This window comes from Argiope bruennichi, chromosome 7 (assembly GCF_947563725.1).
Source record: "Argiope bruennichi chromosome 7, qqArgBrue1.1, whole genome shotgun sequence".
Classification (NCBI taxonomy): domain Eukaryota; kingdom Metazoa; phylum Arthropoda; class Arachnida; order Araneae; family Araneidae; genus Argiope; species Argiope bruennichi.
The window spans coordinates 121,551,634-121,569,508 of record NC_079157.1 but is presented as its reverse complement, the minus strand read 5'-3'; the positions used below and the strand labels follow the sequence as shown (position 1 = coordinate 121,569,508).

At 30.3% G+C, this 17,875-nt stretch overlaps 1 long non-coding RNA gene across 1 annotated transcript; it reads right to left on the bottom strand.

The window, feature by feature from the left end:
- Positions 1 to 10,911: 10,911 nt before the first annotated feature.
- Positions 10,912 to 17,186, bottom strand: LOC129974905 (uncharacterized). Its single transcript, XR_008784995.1, has 2 exons — positions 17,100 to 17,186; positions 10,912 to 11,244 (listed from the first exon to the last, which is right to left on the bottom strand). It is a non-coding gene; the product is annotated as an uncharacterized LOC129974905 (long non-coding RNA).
- Positions 17,187 to 17,875: the final 689 nt, after the last annotated feature.

Genomic DNA, 17,875 nt, shown 5'->3' with positions numbered 1-17,875 from the left:
ATTTCACTCCCTTCAACATTCGCTTCTCTCATTATGTTATGAGGCAATTATTTATTTGTATGGTTCGTGGATTTACCTGGAGATTACCTGATTCAGGGATTTACCCGACAATTACGTCATGAATGTCAAGTTGTGTTATATAAAAGATATCAAGATTTTGTCGTGGTGTTCTTACTCACGGAATTGCATGACAATTTTCAGATTATGCCAAGAACACGAATATAATGCGTTAACTTGGCTATTTTTAAATTACGCCAAGATCGCTGAGCTCTGTTATACATAAGAACTCAAGATCTCGCCAAGATGGTTGCATCCCTGATTTACTTGCCGATTTTCAAATCAAGCCAAGGTTGCAAAGCTTCATTATATATAAGTTGTTAAGATTTCACCAAGCTAGCCAGATAGTTCAGTTGGTGACGGTTTGTATTTTTAGTCGATTTATCACGGAAATCGTAAAAAAAAAGCAGTACCAATTAGCATTAGATTACGAAGATAAAAGAGGATGAAAGTTAATGCAACGGATTAAAGCTTTCCGACACAATATCAGAAGAATAGGTCAAAAAACAAGTTTCAGGTTCAAGATCGATTTTCGGTTTATACGTGCTTAATAAATGTAGCTATCATAAAAACATTTTTCACAAAAAAAATGTCGCTGTAATGCGACATTAACTGGCTTATTTTTAATTATCTTTCCACCTATAGTTTAAAAGAGTTATGGGGAAATAAAAATGCAAACCCCTGAGCTTTGTATTATTATGCAAATTATGAAACATATTTAGCAAGCACAAAACTTCCATACAGAACAATTCTATCTCTTTTTTTAATAATCATGTTTTGTTACAACAAGAAAATTATTGTATTAATTAAAGTCTAATAACTTCCATACCTCATAGACCAGCTCCTATCACTGAAAGCAACGACATTTTACCCAATTTAAGAAAATCAAACAACTGCTTGGGAGAATCCCAGGAACTACTAAAAGAAATTCTCCAATATTCTGCAAGCAATAAAACTCAGCAAAAAAAGTTTAAGAATAAGTATGAAAAACTCTTCATCCTTATAGACATTCCTCTCGATGAAAATCTCAAATTTGCAACCACAATACATAGCCTGATCCTCAACTCCTGATTGGTCTACCCTCAAAACCACCTATCCATCCACCAGTACCACTTTATAGCCTCCAAGACTCTCAATACCACCAAAGTTAGCCTCAATCAATATCCATGGCTCCTGCAAGTCAATGAGAACTTTCCTCGCCCTTCTTACCATTCCTGCCTCCAACTACTCGCTTCAGATTGACTTATATCATTTCCGTGACATTTCTATTCTTGACTAGACCACAACTGTAACATTAAACCTAAGTGCTTGAATTGCAACGGTAGCCACGAAACACACACTTGCGAAATAAAAGAAAAAAATAGATTCACCCAAATGCATCATTTGTGGTAAAATAGGGAACATATAGCTTCATACAGTGGATGCGCGGCCTTTTCTAAAATAATAAATCCGTTTCACAAAAAAAAAATTCACTCAAATCTAAAAAAAATAGAATCAGAGATAACGTAATTTCGAGAAATTACAAATTTTAATGTTAGCTTTTGACAACTCCTCAAATTAAATTTTCCCAGTTCTTTTCTCAACTAAATTTATGTTCACTTAAAATTTTGCTAAGTACTTCTCTGAATGTTTTGTAAAACTGCATACCCACGCACCCTATTCTCCGTAACAACCACTAGCAATGAGTCTTCCACCTGCCTCACGGACAAGAAGGTAGGAACAACTCTGCTATGTCCCAGTTCAGCCTCCGCTCTCGACAGAGATGGTCACAAGCAACGGATTGACTGTTAAGAGCTTTGTAGTCTGTTATTACCGGGGATAAGCCCCTGCCTGACTACATCATGTTCATTTGTCTCCAAGTATTTGTTTACTACGGATAGATATGCGTTCTCTGTCGTAGGAACCACGAATCATCTTCTCTATGTAATAACTTTCATTTCAAAATAAAATTCAAATTTTTGTTGAAATGTCTGAAAATCAGGATGATGCATTTCAAGAATGAAATATAAACCTTTTGAGAGAAATCGTTCTTAAAGAAATTGGAACTAGAATTAGAATAACGTTGTAAAGCTTTTAAATTAGTAGGATTTACAAGGCAAAGTTTGATGCTTAAAAATATTCTGTTGAGGGAGCAAGTAAAAAAAAAAATTAAATAATTTTTTTTTTTGAAATTTTTAGTAGCCAATAGTCCTCTTGAACCATTTGGAGAGTTTGGAGCCAAATAATTTTACTTTGTATTGATTTCCCTTTAACTGTCTAATAAATTATATTTCATACTTCATAATATTAATATTTCGTGAATTCTCCAATAAATTGTGTTTATATGTGACGATACGCTTAGTATTTTTAAACACGATAATTCTATAATTTTTCCAAAGGTATTTTGGAAAACTCTTTATACTATACATGTGAAAAAAGGGTGCGTAAGCAATTCTGTTGTGAATTCTGTAGGCTAAGTATATTTTTGAGAGTTTTATTATGCTAAATTTGGCAACTTGGTGCCAAATTAGGCTGTATATTTGGCTACTTGGGGACACAAAATTTCTATTCTTTTCCATGAAATTGACTAATCTTCTGAGAGTGTTTAAAAGTCTTGTTCCATTCCATGATTTCAGTGTTACTTACGTATTTTGACTGAGTAAGATTAACAAACGATCATCGGTGTTTTAATAGAGTCAAAACTGCTGAACTCACTCTTAGAATCTGAGCCGATTTGACATGCAGCATTTTGAACTTTTCAGTTGTCTTTGTAGGAGAGCTAATTTGAATTGTAGCATTCGGATTGTTTCTTTCTTGCATGCGTAGTGTAGAATAAGTATAGTTATTGTCAAGAAATTCGAACTCTAGTTTTAGACAGATCTCCACGTTTTAGACCTCCCTGAGCTCAAAAAAACAATTTTTTGGAAAATGTCTGTCTGTTTGTGACAAAAATAACTTAAAAACACTTCTAAATAGATGGATGAAATTTGGTATACGGTTTTTATACTAAATTTGATAGTGTATTTTTCGAATATTAGTAAACCCAATACCTACGAAACGAAGATAGCTAAATAGATAAAATTTAAAGCACATAATTAACATCTATAATCTAAACATCGATCAAATTATGCACTAAAACCAACTAAAGGGTTGACCATCTGTCCGTCTATACTTTCAGAAACATGTAAACGCGGTAACTCAAAACCGCAATGACAAATACATCAAATTGGGTATGAGATTTTGTGACTACATGTGTAGTTGAGTGTCAAATTGTAGTTTCACTCGGTTGAGAAAAACGCCCCTAAAACATAAATTCGATTTTCGGATACCATTAATAACATGCCAGGGAATAATCGCCAAATAACTGGCCAAGGTTCACTCAATATATTTAGCAAAAAGGCTAAATTCACGCCAAAAGTTAATATTTCGTAACTATTGTACGTCAGCGCTGTGCAAGGAATTCCCTGGTAAAACACCTTTATTAGAGTGTATGAGAGAAAGTTTTTGGGAGACCATTTCTGCTAATTTTTTCTTTTATTAATTTCAAATAAATTTGTGTTTTATCTTAAAGTCCTTTCAATTCGTAATCCTATAAGAACCGAACGAATACGAACTTTCCTATATAGAGAATCGATATATATTAAATCTGTGGAATATTAGTGGAGTGTAAATTAATACATTAAATTTGGCGAGAAATAAATTCACAGATGGCAGAACGTTACAACGCTCATTTATTACAATAATACATATTCTAGTATATATAATATATAAAGATTTGATTATTTTTATTTTGTTAAGTATTATATAAAACGATCTTCCATCACTATATTTCATTTAATTTTTCAAGAGTACTGCAGGGCAGATTGAAATATGCATCATTATATCAGAAATGCTTGAGTTGAGCATGTACTGAAATTCAGTCATGATTGTAAACGATTTATTTTTTATTCGACTCGTGCTACTGATATGCTTCAAAAAGGAAGATTTATCTCTGAAGATAACATCTAAAGTCATTTTGCAAGTCACTGTCTGAAAGTCCCACTTCCTCCTTCATTACATCAAAATAAGGGCGACGCAACTTCCAATATTTCAGACATACAGTAGAGAAGGCAAAGTTTTAATTGGAACTCTCAGTGGCGCCTCTGAAATCAATTTAGAATTCATGAATAAATTACTGGCAACAAACTCGTCGAACTGCAGCGAGATGCCATCCGTTGAAAATTATATTCTATATGACAGTAAAAACAGAAAATGAAATCTGGAGATAGCGAAAAGTAATCTTGTTAGCGATACAAAGTGGGACAGCAAATCGAATAATATATTCAGCATTTGATGAATTCTTTTTTTTTCTTTTTAGGCATCTTGGGAGGTTCGTTTACTTTCTAAAACTGGAAACAAATTGTTTTCTGAAATTACATGACGGTTAAAAAAACTTTAAAATCATTCGTTAACGTTAGAGGAATCAAATCAGCGTTTTGGCTCATTTTTCGATAGCATGTCAGATTTTCTAGTGTTTTTATGTGTTCTTATTCTATTTCATATTTATAAACGTAGAATTTTATAATCAAAATTTCACCAATTTCACTCAGATTATAAAATCATGTACAGTTGTGAGTTTCTGATGACAATGCAATATTTTATTTTTATTTTTAGAACTTGATTATTAGTCAAACGCTTAATTTTATTCAATTTTTTTGGTTCAATAGGGCAGTTATTATTCAAGAATGAATTTGGAAAAAGTAATTGCTTACTAACTTAACCCTTATATTCATTTTGTATAGTATACATACAACTTTATAAAAATATACTACCACTATAAAATCATTTTTAACTTAATTTTATTAAACGATTATCACACGATTTTTTTTATTTATTTTTTGATGTTTTTTATAGCGTAAAGAAGCTACCTATATACATATTTTTTTTTTTTTTTTTTTTTTTTGCTTTTCTTCAAAAAAGCAATCTTGCCATGATAAGGGTTAAATGAGAAGTATAATAAAGAATTAAAGACTAAAAGTGGTAATCATTGTAAATACCAAAAGAGAAAACATGTGGAAATGATAAAAGATTATGTTAGGTTCCAAAAAGAACATTTACATCAGCGTCTTCTTAACGAACTATTTCGAAGACTGCTAGGCAATTTTTAGAAGCTCAACATTATAAAGCATTGTATATATTGGCGCTTAGACCTTTTAAAACTTTTAGTCTGAATTCTGAGATGCATTTAATACTAAAAAATAATAAATAGCAAAACTAAGGAAGTTTTTTAAAGGGTACGCGTTTATTAATGTGCTAATGTTAAATAATTATTTTTTGATTCTGAGATTCTGAGGGTCGGAATTAAAAGATTCTGAGGGTCGGAATTAAAAGATTCTGAGGGTCGGAATTAAAAAAAAGCATTGTAGATTAATCTGTAAGATGGTGTACAAAATTTATAAGCACTTGGATCTCTTCTAACTTTAAGTCCTAGTTCTGAGATGCATTGAAGACTAAAAAAAATTATAGAAACTTTCTAGAAAAATTTTATATAAACTTTAGATGCCTCTCTTCGCTGTTTAGGATTCATTCTCATTTTATTCTCTGTGCTTCTTCGGGCGATAACTTCTTACGATTTTGTCCTTTACTGGTCAGACAAGAGAATCGTGTACATGGCGGAAATTAGGGTCAAGTTGTAACTTTTTGTTGGCCCTAAGTCGTCAAATGCGACAATCTTCTTTATCATTTTCTAGTAACCCTAAAAGCGAGAAATCGACTCCTGAAAAGCGATAAATCGCCAATTTCTACCCGTGTATTTTGAGGCTTCAAAAACCCCAAACCAAAGCAACACCACACTATAATAATATTTCTTATAATGATAAACAAATTTCATGAATAGACTAATCAATTTAATTGCGAAACCAATTACTATTGACTTAAATAGATGGAACAATTGCTATTCTGTCAATCTCTAATGAAACAAACTGCTGTATCAATTTGCTTCTCATCAAAAGTACGCTTAAAATATTCCAAGCATTGCAAATTATGCATTCAACTATCGTTTTCCACGTATTGCATTATCCGTCCAACTATTGTTACTGAAATCAGTCTAATAATATTGATCTAATGCGATCATATAATTCTTACCCTTAAGATATCTTCCAAAGGAAAAGAGATCTTTTCTTTATTTCAGTTTCCAAGGGTAACCGTTTCTAAATACTTAGGTGTTTACACAGAAGAAGAATGAGAGTCATGAGAATCTCACCGTGCTGGTTGGTGGAAATAATACGAAACAAAATTAGCTTCATTCAACAACTCAAAATAAATTGTATCATTTTTATTATTACAGTCTAGAATGCAATATTTAAAAAAAGATACAAAAAATATGTATGTTTGAATGGTTGCGTATAATTTAGGAAAATTATTTTTTTAAACTTTTAATTTTTTTCGTGAATTTAAAAAAAAAATGTGCCAGCTAGATACATGATAAATTAAGCGATATCTCATATCACATTATGACAATTCTGCAATAAAAATAAGTCTCTTTTTACCTATACAATTTTTTACAATTCAAGAAAAAAATATTTTAATCGTATTTTTAATGGTAGAATTATCCATACAGCAGCCATCTTGTTATTTTTTCAAAATTTTCAGTTTAAATCTTATTCTAGTATTACTGTTGCTATACACCGATATAAGAAATTAAATCAAAAAGTCCTTAAAAGAGGATTTCGAAACACTAGTTACTGCCCTTTGAAACAATCATGTGAATATGGCTACACGGTGAATTGTAAGGTAACACCTTGCGAACAGCGCTCAACGCGGCAGCACACTTTTGAATGTTCTAGAAGCATGCTTTCCAAGCAATGGGATGCATGTATGCACATTTTTAATACACATTTGGATTATATTTACATAAAGTATTCTTAAATATTACTATATATTTTATACGTGTATTTATTACATAAGAATTTTTTAAATTTTATTTTGCAGACTTGAACAATGCTTTAGTGTGCGATCTTTGGTAAAGCATAGTCCCTTATGCAATGGTGTTCAGCACGACTTGCAGCAGTATCTTGTTTCAAGACATTAAGGACAGCTCACGAATTTTCTCGTGCTTCTCGTTCCATCTGTTACGGATCACTTCTGAGTTTTCTTTTTTTGCGCGTTTCGTCTGTTATTGCTTCATAAATAACAAAATTATGATGATTTTAGATCGTACAAGTGTGCCCGAAAATATGCTGTCCCAAGCGTATATCTTGCAGATTTCTTTGCTGTCAATGTACTGAATATTTGCCTCTGGTTGGTTATGCATCGATTTAGTCAAAAAAAACATGAAACCAAGTTATCTCGTGACCCGGCCACAACGTTCGGTCTACTAAAACCGAGAAATCTCGTGACCCGTACGCAATGTGTTAACATAAAAATTTTTTTCTTTGGAAAAATGAATCCATACTCTTAACGCCCTTTCACCATTGTTCCGTATAACTGAATTGCCTAAGGAATGTTCGCATGTCATCGGACTAGAAATTTTCACAGGCAGCATTCCCTTCAGGAAAATCCCCTTCAAAAAAATCTAGATTTTAATCATCTGCGTGTAGACGTTATGAGAAAGTGCACAAATACATCCAATTGAATAAATGACACATAAAATAAGCACAAAATAGTAATCCCAAGATAATACTGTGTCAAAATGTTTCGAAATAAAATACGCTCTACCGTCTTCAAGAACTACTAGAAGTAACCATATTGCGCAGCTTTTACTAAAATACGATTTCCCCAGTTCGGAGCAGCATATTACGTTACTTTCTTGCTTTTTTTTTATTTTGCTCTGACAAACAATACGAAGAATTTCTGATTTGGATTGACGTTTCTCGCCAATTCCATTTGTTCACATTAATAAAAATTGATATTCCGTTGTGATGTTCTTTTTTGAAATCTTATCAATGTGTGCTATTTCTACTAGACAAATCTTACAAGCTCTTTTATATTTAATATCATGTTTTAATGTGTTTCTTTAATGTATAATAAATTACTACCACAGAAAATGTTCATTATTTAATGATATATTGTTTTGTAGCTAAATATCTATGAAATGCAAAATCAAATTTCAAACAATCAATAAATAGCATTTATACAACAAAATCTATATCTATCCTTGCTAATTATAATAATGTTGTGTGTGTGTGTGCGCGCACACGCATGCGTCGGCGCTCTACAAGCCAGATGGTTTTACCTACAGCTATCAAATTTGGCACATGTATACCTTGGAGGTCGTAAGAATTTTGATCAATAAAAGGGAATAAAATTTTAATTAATAAAAAAAGTCAGTGAAATTTTGACAATGTTGCGACTTAATTCTGGTAAATGTTATTACACAAAAACTTAATTTTACACCATTTAAAGACGAATAAGAAGTCGAATTCGATTTAATATCTGTGTGACTTATATAAGAAAGTGAATCAATGTCGAGGAAATTAGAAAATTTATGAGCAGTATATATCACTAACTAAAGACTTGATTATATATTTTAATATAATAGTATATATTATATTAAAATATATAATAATTAATTATATATTTTAATATTATATAATTATAATAGACATTTTTAACAATACTGTGATGTCATGTGGCTTCACTATATTAGGATGGTTCATCTGTATGATAAAGTGAGCACATGAAATGCTATTAAAACATTATGCCGTTGAGTTGGCTTCAACTTAATGCATGAGTGGATGGATTATAAGCATCGAGTCATCGTAATTAAAATTAAACACAACCAATACTCCAGACCAATCAAATGGTCGCCAAAAGCGGCTACTCTCACATAAAATGCTGTGATTTATATATTTTTTAAAATGCAATTTCAAATGCATTTCATTTTCTGGTGGTGTGATAGAATATAAGCTTATGAATGTGTTGCTTATTATTTGGAGGATGTTTGGTTTCTGGTTTAACTGCAGGGCTCTCGATTAAAGGGCGTGACATTGAACATGTGCAAGCTATTTCTAACACGCATGCTTTATCCTGAATAACGCATTGTTCCTACAGCTGTAGAACAATTTAATTGTTTAAACAATTATAAATCTACTAATGATAAAAAAAAGTGTGCATGTGTGTGTATTTTGGACAGACCGTTATCTCCAGAGCCATCAAATTTAGCACAGATGTTGTTTGGTGGATAGAAATGTGCATCTTGGAACGATTTTTTAAAATTTCAATTTAATTTTTTTTTCAATTTAATTAATTTATTAAATTTATTTACATTAAAATTTTTTTTATTTATTTTCAACTTGTTTTTTTGAATTTGAATTAATTAAAAAATAAGTAAAATATTTGAATTTCTCCAGCTAATTTCCGAAAATATTACAGCGTTAAAATAAACTTCATATCATTTTATAATTCAAAAAAATATATTTTATTATTTTCTTATTAATTTTATTATTATTATTAATTTATTTAATTTATTAATTTATTTAATTTATTAATTTATATTTTTTATTTCCTATTTATTTTATTATTTTTTATTAAAATATATTTTATTATTTTATTAAAATATATTTATATATTTTATTATTTTTTATCAATTCAAATCTTTAGTTTTTCTCTCCTTTTTTTTGCATAATTTTTATGTTTAAAAATATTTTAAGCTTATTTTTTAACATTATATTTTACTGTAATAAAAAAAATCTTTTTTGTAATTGCACCAAATATTTCTCTTAAAATTTTTTTCCCATTTTTCATGATGAAGATATTATTTATTTTACAAAGATGAATAGGTTTCTGTTGAAAGTATGTGTTTGATAAATTTTTTTGAAATTCTTCATAACTAAAATTTAATTTTCATAATGCTGTATTGTTGAACAATTTATAAAGTGCTTTCATTTTTTTTAAAGTTTCAGCAAAAATGTTTTAATATTAGCTAGAGTTTAATCATTTTTTAAATAAATTTTAAATTTTAAATGAGGTGAAAGAAAATTAGAAAAAAATACATAACACAACAAACAAAACATAATAAGACTTCTAAAATATAGAACGCTTTTAAAATTATGGCTTTTAAAGTTTTTTAAATCATTATTGACAGTTTTAAAAGTTATATTTTTGAAATTCAATTCCATTTCGAGGATACCATATTTTGAAATTTGTTATAAACTATTTCTGTTGTTATGGTTATATTTAACCAGCTTAAACGTTTTCCAGCTTTTTTTTCAGTACACTTAATGTTAGTTTCAATTCAATTCATTAATATTATTTCAAAATTGTAAGCATTTTTAATAGATTCTTGATAATACTAAAAACTTTTTATTTATAATTTTTAAATATTTTGCTTCAAAGGAACTGTTAATACACTGCACATACTGTATAAACACTTCCTCAAATATTTTCTATAAGCTTGTTATTATTTGAAAAAGAGTAAGGGCTGAGCATTGTGCAATATATTTTAATTTATAGCCAATAATTGATTAATGGAAAAGCGAATAAATGGCACTTAAATTAAGCGATAACTAGTACTAGATGTATTTAAATTTTATAAAGATTTTATAATATTATTCTAATGTCCATTCAACCTGCGTTACAAAACTCAATTCCACAAATTATCTTTATTTGATTTTTTTAAATAAAAACTTGAATGAGATTAAGATAAATGAAATTTAAAAATGAAAATAATACTTTTTCACTTAAGCAAACGAAAAGATAAAGGTAATTCAAAGCAATTGAAAAAATCGTGTCATTTTGTTAGCACGCAATTTAGACCACAAAGGGACAACAACAACAAAAAATCAAATTATTCGATTTCAATTTAAAACAATCAAACAATTTGCCAATAGCTATTACAATAAACGTAATAGCTATTGGGAGAGTTAATCATTCATCGAAATAAATCAAGATTTCAAAAAAAAAATTAATATTTTTATTTTATTTTATTTGGGCATTAAAGATTGCGGATAAAGAAGAACAGAATTATAAAGGACGTTTGCGCAGGAAGTGTTGCACTTAATACTTCAGATTCGTTCCCAATTCATTTTGTGCAGTTGATGGATTTTCCACGCATCATTTCAAGATATGAGAAACTGTATCCACAGCAAAATCGACCATAGCATGTCCAGTTCCTTTCGCCATTTTAGCCATTATACTGCTCTCTCTATAGTATGGCAAAGCATATACTGTACTGGTGTAAATATAAACGCAGAATAAAGTGAGCAAAATGAGTAGAGTAGAACTGCCCATCTGAAAATAATAATAATAACATATAAGCTATAAAATTGCAGAATGTACTTCTGAAAAAAATGTAAATATTTTATTATTTATTACTGAAAAGAGCATTTTCCGAAATCACTCCTCTTGTTAATGCGAGAGTCATATTTTTAATCAGACTGCCTCAAACTTGTATTTGTCTAAAATACAATTAGAGCAAATGGTTAGAAGCAGATAAAAGATAATTAAGTAGTAATCGCTCTGTTAGTGTCTAAAATGTATGATAACATTCAGTAATACTATTTTAACCCTTTAAAGGGCCACTTTTTTCTAGTCATATTATGTTTAAATATTTTTAGGCTTGAAATTAGAATATTAAAAGGGATTCATTTAGCTTATTAGATAAATTTAATTTGATTAATTAATTAATTTGGGTAATTAATAATTAAGTAACAAATCAAGACACATCTTTTTGTGTGAGATAAAGAACTGAAGCCTCTAAGTTTCTGTCTTTCTAAAAAAATTTGTCAAAACTTATGCCAACCTTCATAAATTCATACAAAGATTGATAACTTTGGTGGGTAGCATACTTCCCACGGCCTTAGAAAGGGTTAAATTAAAAAAATGTTGCACTATAGATTCTTCTTCCATTAATGCATTTTTTAATCAGATTGCCTCAAACTTGTATTTGTCTAAAATAAAACTGGGGCAAATGGTTAAAGAAGAAACTATATAATTAAGTATTAATTACTCGATTAGTGTCTAAAATGTATAACAACACTTCAGTGATACTATTTTAAATTAAAAACTGATGTACTATGGATTCTAAAGATAAAAATAAATTGTTCATATGCGATGTTTCTTCTCAACGTCGAGCGAGTTTATTTTAACCCATCTTTGCATGATTTCTTTCTTTATTTAGTGAAGTAAATCAGGGTGATATGATTCGTGCGCTCTAAATTAAAGGCAAAATGTTAAAAAAATTCTATTATAAATAAATAAATAGTTAAAAAAACAGGAAGATGGGAATATCCATCATCATGTAAATTTACACGTTAAGCTCAGTACAAAATCTTCAGTGTCCCTCTCTTCTAAATTTCTCCACTCATTATCGCTTTTATTAGCAAACAAAATCTCAGATTAGTTATAAAAAAATTCAAGAAATCGCATGTTTCTTCCAATTACAACAAACAGTGGAATGGCAAGTTCAAATCTGCTATAATGATTGTGACATTTGATTTTTTTATAACTACGTTCCTTATAAAACAACAGGAGGAAAAAAAGTTGCCAGCAACAACCAATTTACAGTACACCTGTTTTGAGAACAGTTTTTTGTTCACTAAAAGTAATGATGGAAATTTCCATCATGCAAAGACATGTTAAAGTTGTGTAAGAGTCGAAAATCTAAAATTGGGGAACTCAACAAAAATGTAGCAGACAAATTTTTTTAGCATGAGTAAATCCAGCACAGAAGATTTTCAATAATTCGGTACTACACCAATCCGATCGCTATTATAATACGGCATTTTTAAAAGGGAATGTGGAGAGCATTAAAGGGCAGACAAGTCATTCCATGAGGTTGTTAACTTCCTTGGAATGTCATAAGCAATAAGGTAACATGGCATAAAATAGAATGGCGTAGCCTAGAAGGTACGATCGTAGGATCCAGAATTATTTATTCTGTGAAATTCACTACATATAGCGCAATTTCCTGTATAATTTTGTATATTTTGTAATATTTTATGGAACAATAATAGGTTTTGTTATTGAAATATGTTTTTTCTATAAAAACTTCTACTAATCTGGAATTTTTTTTTTAATCGGCAGTCCTCTGCTTTGATTCTGTCGGATTAATGAGAGTCGGTTATTTGTCCAAAGCCCAAAACAAGATACAAACGCGTTAACATAGCTTCGCTTTTTCTATTTTTCATAGAAGAGCATTTTCCTATAAAAGATTTAGCTGCATGTGTCTTATTTTGTGTTTTAAGATCCCACTACCTTTGCCAGCTTAGGTAAAGAATGTTCTTGAAATGTAAAACTACTAATTGTATCCTCTAATTCCACTCTTTATCGAAATTACTCAAAATCTGATGGATCGAAGTGTGCTTTAGTGAAGAATTAGTGATCACGATCAAGTTCTCTCTTGAACTCTAGCCAAAATGCTGATCAGCTCCCTAAAAGATGACCAAAAAGATAGTCTACTTCCATTTCTACCTTAGGTATAACTTTGACGTTCAGGAACGGAAGTAGGATTAGTGAATAATAACATTAAGTTGAAATTATATGTGCGTATATTTTGTAATTTTCAAATAACAGCTTGGTTGGTATAACAGTTGATCGTATGCTATGCTTTTGTTGGATTTAATTAATTAAATACAGGGTTATCAAAAAAAACTTCCCCTATATACAGTGGATAAAAAAAGTATTGGCAATTGCCTATAAATGATCATATTTGCTAACAAAGTATGTTTACAAATTTTATTTTAACATAGCGATTACAGAAGGGGAAAAGACAAACAAATATAACGAAATTTTCATTTAAATATTTTTTTAGTCAAAATCTACGAGAAAATCCAAAATTTACATGATAAAAAAAGTATTGGCAAAATTATGAGCGAAAACAAAATCAGTACATGTTTAGTACTTTGTATGCATACCTTCTGCATCTATAACAGCTTGTAATCTATTTCTCATAGAGGAAACTAAGTTCTTTGTTGTACTGTTGGGAATTTTGTGCCACTCTTGCAAGAGTAAACGTTTTAGGTCGTCTTTACTTGAAATATTATGTTTCCTGATTTCTAGATCCAGCAAGTGCCATAAATTTTCAATTGGGTTGATGTCAGGCGATTTAGGTGGGGTTTTTAACTGGCGAAGAGCATTATAGAGTAGCCATTCACGGGTGAGATTCGCTGTATGCTTGGGGTCATAGTCTTGTTGAAAAACGAATGATGTTCCCAAGCCAAGATTTTGGGCATTGATTTTTTTAAGTTATGGCGCAAAATGTCAATGTATGTACGTGCTGTCATAATACCATCAATAAAATACAGGTTGCCAACTCCATTAGCTGCCATACAGCCCCAAACTAAGACGCTGCCTCCACCATGTTTTACGGTAGCAGTTAAATGTTGCTCTTCCAATTCAGTATTTGGCCTCCTCCATACATATCGTCGCCCATCACTGCCAAAAATGTTAAACTTTGATTCGTCGGAAAAAATAAATGTGTTCCAACACTCTTCGGATAAATCAACGTGGGATTTTGCGAAATCTAACCTCTTTCTCCTATTTATTTGCGAGATGAATGGTTTCTTTCTAGCTGCCCTTCCATAATAACGTCCCTCGTGTGAAACATTCCGTACAGTCTGTACGCTGAAAGTCTTTTGCGAAGTGAAAGCAACATCTCTAGCTATCTGGGGTGCACTTATTTTAGGGTTTTTCTTAATCTTGTTAATAATGGCACGTTTTTCTCTTGTAGAAAATATTCGAGGTCGTCCACTTCTAGACTTATTTTCCGTTGATTCTATTTCTTTGAACTTTTTTACAACACTTCTGACAGTAAATAAACTTATATTCAACTGCACTCCTATAGCACGATAAGTTAAACCTCCATTTCTGAGCCTAATAATCGTGTTTTTAACACTAACGTCCAACTCCTTCGATTTCGAAGTCATTTTACTGCAGTAATCGCAAAATAATGCATAGACACTTTTGGAGTAGTTTTGCAGACATAATACTGGTAGAGTTTCTTATCAGTCGAAACATGTGACTTAAATGTAACAAAATTTGCATAACAGTTGAAACTTTGCCAATATTTTTTTCACATGCAAATTTTCGATTTTGAAAGAAAAAATCGTAGAAAATGCAAATTAAAATAAAAGTTTTACTATTTTATATATCTAAGATGTCTTGTATTTAATTACGACAACTAAAATTGCATAACATTTTATTTATTTGTCAATATGAATAAATTAAGGCAATTGCCAATACTTTTTTTACCCACTGTATGAAACCCTAGCGGCCTATCCCCTCAAGCAATCGAACCAAAATTTCAGACATGGTTATTTGAAGGTATGCGCTAGAGATTGTGATGATTCTAAACAACGCAGAGCTCACGGTTATGGTTACAGTGAGAGAATTTTGAAATTTTCGAATGGCAACACCCACTTTTTCCTTGCTCAAATTGATCAGCGTATTGAAAAACCACAAATGGCGTTGGAACGATTAGCGTGTGACGAAAATTGCCGGCGTAAAGCATTTGCAAAGAAGAACATTATGAAGGACTAATGACAACACAGAGAGGAGGAGCTTTGACACACTTTGCATAATTCACAGTGTTAGACAGTAGAAGCACCAAGCGCAGAACACCACGTGCAAAGCAGTGTGGGAAGAGTGTTTCTTCAATCAGATGTGTTAGAATTGCAAGATGCCATAACACGTGAAGTTATGCAGATTCCTCGTTTCATGTTACGTTCGGCATTGTTGCCCACAATCTCCCGAATGCAATGCGTTGTCGTCTGCGAAGGTGGACACGTTGAAAACCTGTAATTATAACTTTGCATTCCAAAAAAAAAAAAAAACTTTTTTTTCTCTTTCCTTTCTGTGTTGTCATTAGTCCTTTATAATTCTCTCAATGGAAATGCTTTACACCGGCAATTTTCGTCACACGCTAATCGTTCCAACATCATTTGTGGTTATTCAATATCCTGATCAATTTGAGCAAGAAAAAAATGGGTGTTGCCATTCGAAAATTTCGAAATTCTCTCACTGTAACCGTAACCGTGAGCTCTGCGTTGTTTAGAATCATCACAATCTCTAGCGCATACCTTCAAATAACCATGTCTGAAATTTTGGTTCGATTGCTTGAGGGGATAGGCCGCTAGGGTTTCATATATAGGGAAAGTTTTTTTTTGACCTCCCTGTAGTTCAATTCAATAAAAGTCCATAAAACTTAAGAGTGTGAGCGTTAAAATTTGAAATAGAAGTATGTATTAATTTTCTTTATTTACAGCGCATGGGTTATTGGCAAAAAAAAAAAAAAAACTTGTAACTTAAAATTTCAGAGTTGAAGTTCAATACGATGCAAAATCAAAACTTGAAGAACGAAAGATTAAATATTGATGCTTCTATGGTTTACATAAACTGAAATAATATTTCTATGGTAAGCATTTTACTGAAAAAAGTTCTGTAATAGTAATTCTATTGGTAATAACAATGTTTTATTGATGAATATCTGTATCATAATAATTAAGGAAATTATCTGAATGTACATTTTGCGAACGAGTTCAAAAAATTTCAGATTTGTTGTTGAACTGACTACTAAACAATAACGATAAATTCTTTGCTAAGCAAAAAAATTTTTCATTAAAGAGAGATGCAAAAAATATCTCACTCTTCAGAAACATTTAAATGTTTTACCTTAAATATATTATAATTCTCTTTTCCTCGTTATTAATTTTATGGTACTTGGTCCATACATGAAAGTTCTTTTAGCTTTAATAATGATCATATATAGTTTACTGTATGTAAAAAAAGATGTGTGTGTTAATTGCTCATTACTTGATTTTCTATGAAATGAAGAATAAAATTCATTTCTAAACCCTTCCTCAAGTAAAAAATACAATGATGCTTAAATCCTTGTACTAAACATTGATTTTCTTATTAATATTATTTTTTTATCTATACTTTTCTAATTTTTTTACTAGTTAGGAAATTTATTTTTAGAAGTAACATTTAATATTTACTCCCATCTTTACGTATTTCACTTTATCATCAAAATTGGAAATATTATAATAAACGTTGTTAACAAAAATTTTGGCTTTAAAATGATCAAAAGATTAACCAATGATTTTCACAATACATGAAAAATTATCTATGGGGAAGTATTGACTTACCTTAGACAAATGGTAAAGGAGATATGATTAAAAAATAGAATTTTCATACGTTTATTCCGTTTTTATGCACGCAAATTAAATGCAAAAGATTTTATCAAAAATAATTGCTTAGCAAGAATGACAAAGCAATTTATCTACAATTAATTATTGATTACTTGCAGTAAGTAATTACTGAAACCTTCCTTCAACCGGAGAAGCAGTAATGGAGATATTTATATCAACTGCATCAAAGGAATGATATTAACATTTTTGAGAGGTTATTGTAAACAACTTCTCAGATAAGAAATGAGTTTAAAGAACATAATTTCAGGCAAAAATGGATTGGTTGAGTTAAAATTTACAGCTATAAGTAAAATATATTTCACAAAATTATTTTTGAGAGAAAAATCATTAAAAATATATTTGCACAAATAAAAAGGAAAATCATAAATAGTGCATAAGCTGTAGAAAATAGAAAATTCTGAAACTACAATTTTCTTCAAATTTCATTTCATTTTCTTCAAATCAAACTTTAGAAGCATTTAGAAAATTCTTTGTGACAATTAATTAAACGGCTAATTTTCCTTATTAAATTCTATTTTTCTATAAATAAGGAAGATTAGTGTTGCCATTACTATCGGAAAAAAATATTGTGGAAATATTAGATCATTTTTTAAAATCTGTCATCGAATTGCTATTCTCAATGTTTAAATATAATTTGCATCATTCTTTGAAACCTTTTTCATTCAAACTGAGCTAAATATTGTAGTTTTTAAAATTTATTTGTATGCAACTGA